The following is a 2381-nucleotide window of genomic DNA, read 5'->3' as shown; positions in this document are numbered from 1 at the left end:
ATCTCTCTATCTCTCTCTCTCTCTCTCTCTCTCTCTCTCACACACACACACACACACACACCACACACACACACACACGCACACACACTACCGGGTCTGGGCGCTGAAACTTTCCGAAATCACAAAAGAGTTCCCTTACCGGGTCTGTATACTTCGTGACTTTGTTCCCGGTTACCGGGTCTGTATACACTTCGTTATTATAAAATTAAAGTATAACAAAAGTAACGTGGTTGGTCTACTGTTGTCCTGATGTACTGTATGTTGCTCAACAATAATAGTAATTATAGATGTCTAGATCTAGATCTAGATCTAGAATCTATATATTATTATTTTTGTATGTTAGATCTAGATCTAATATAATAATATACATGTATTGTTTACACCTCATTCATTTCTCTACGCTACTTTCCATATTCTAATCTAGAGAAATCTAGAGCTCTAGTATTAGAATCGGTGCTTTTTCGGTAGTTCCCACCCCCTTTATTTGAGCCTGACCTACATCTAGATCTAGATCTAGATCTATACGTTTGATTCGCGGTGAGCTAAGATATCAAACCTAACAACTACAAAACATTAAATTTTGGTAAAATTCAGGGGGGCATGCCCCCCTGAAACCCCCCTTCCTATTTTTATTAGGTCAGGGGGGCAAGCCCCCTTGAAACCCCCCTACTCTTGTGGCCCAAACCCGTGAATAAAATTGCGGGGTGGGAACTACCGAAAAAGCGCCTTAGAATCTAGTAGAGATCTAGTCCAGTAGTATTTGTTTAGCATAGAGATAGATCTAGAATCTAGTTAGTATGGTGTGTTTAGCATCTGGATCTAGATCTAGTCTCTAGAATAAGTTAGGGTAATGTCTACCTTCTCTAACGTTAGAGAGAGGACGTAATACAAGCTGTCTACGTTCTCTAATGCTCAGTGCTTCCAACAAGCGTGGCATCGAATCTTGGTCCCGGAAACTTGGGGGGGATGTTTCCTCTCCTTCTCCTTAGTGACCAACAATTTGCATGCCCCCGGGCCCCCAACCAGGTCGAATAATAATTGGCAGGAGGATCAATTGGCAGGGGTCTGGGGGCAGCAGGAGGGCCCTGGATAAAGAAAATTTGCAATTGAAGAGCTAAGATTTAGCCTCTCTGATTCTAAAAGAAATTAAAAATTTTAGACTCACAGACTAAGGAAAACCACTGTTGAAAATGTACTTTAACCAGGCATAAATTGGTAAAAGGAAAAGTAGGCCTAGATTCTAGATCTTTAGTAAAAGCTCCTCTTGGGGGCAAAACCAGAATTTGCATGCTTCATCACTACATAAGAAATTACAAAGCAACAAATTTATGGGGAAAATTGTTTTTCAGTCGGAAGGAGAAGAAGAAGAAAAACCAAACAAAAAAAACACTTTGGTACTGGGATACAAACCCACATTCATGCTCTTGAAGCGCAGACACGCTGAAAATCAACAAACAAGAATGAGGAAAATTATTTAATGATTTTAAGCAGCAAGATGTTCACCGATCGAACTCATGTTGTTTACTGTCCAGTCACTTCATATCGCAACATTGGTTAAAGTGTCTAGCTCGTTGTCCCTGGTCAACATCATATTAATTACAGAATTACCAGACAATAATGACATTACGGGCTTGGAGAGTAAATTTCTTTGTCCAACTTAAGAAGTGAATGTATTGTGGCGACACAATGCAGTCTTGCTAAGTTACTATTTCTTTACAACCTGAAATTGCGACCTTTTATAACAATGTCTTGCAGATTCAAACTGTCCTTGTCTCTTCTTAATGATATCAAACAACTAGTCGTTTCCCCATCACCTGGGTCTTTGAAATACGACGACTGGTGCTGTGTAAAGAGAGTCACATTACCTCTCTCTAGAGGGAGCATTTTCAAAATATTTGTAGTCTTTTCAGATTGTTACATTTCTTATATATTAAAGTTTGATTCTGACTGCAATTCTCTTACCAAATTGACATCATATATATAATAATAATAATATTATGGATCCCTGTAGTCGTGCTGGGTGAAATGTGAGTTAGGTAAAGTAAAAATAAACTCGCTTTTGAAGAGGATACATCAAAGAAATCTCATGCAGACCAAGCATTGATTCCGAATAAAACAGTATTAAATCAAGCTGTTTAAAACTTGTGCTTGAACAGCACATCTGATTTGGACTTTGGCAACAGAATTAAATTTTATATGGGAAATTGGATGCGGTACATGGGAAACAAGAGATGAGAGATCGGAAACAGAAGGTGGGATTTGGAAGATGGGACTATGGTCATATGTGTACAATAATGACTGTATAGCACCACGTCAGCCTGAAAACCGACGCGGATAGAAAATGGCAGGAAACAATAATTCTTATTATGTAATACCCCCCC

General features: G+C 39.0%; 1 protein-coding gene across 3 annotated transcripts in view; it reads left to right on the top strand.

Annotated features, from left to right (window-relative positions):
- LOC101859347 overlaps window positions 1-2381 on the top strand; it is a 15651-nt gene that overhangs the window by 1177 nt on the left and 12093 nt on the right. The window contains exon 1 of one of the 3 annotated variants that reach the window (XM_013085582.2): window positions 160-178. The exons of 1 other annotated variant lie outside the window; for it this stretch is intronic. The gene's annotated coding sequence lies outside the window, so the exon portion shown is untranslated. Of the gene's footprint in view, window positions 1-159; window positions 257-2381 lie in introns of those variants that run through there. One more of the 3 variants, XM_005103734.3, reaches the window with a different exon arrangement.

This window comes from Aplysia californica, unplaced genomic scaffold (assembly GCF_000002075.1).
Source record: "Aplysia californica isolate F4 #8 unplaced genomic scaffold, AplCal3.0 scaffold00388, whole genome shotgun sequence".
Lineage (NCBI taxonomy): Eukaryota > Metazoa > Mollusca > Gastropoda > Aplysiida > Aplysiidae > Aplysia > Aplysia californica.
The sequence above is the reverse complement of the archived record's forward strand: the minus strand, read 5'-3'. Positions and strand labels throughout refer to the sequence as shown.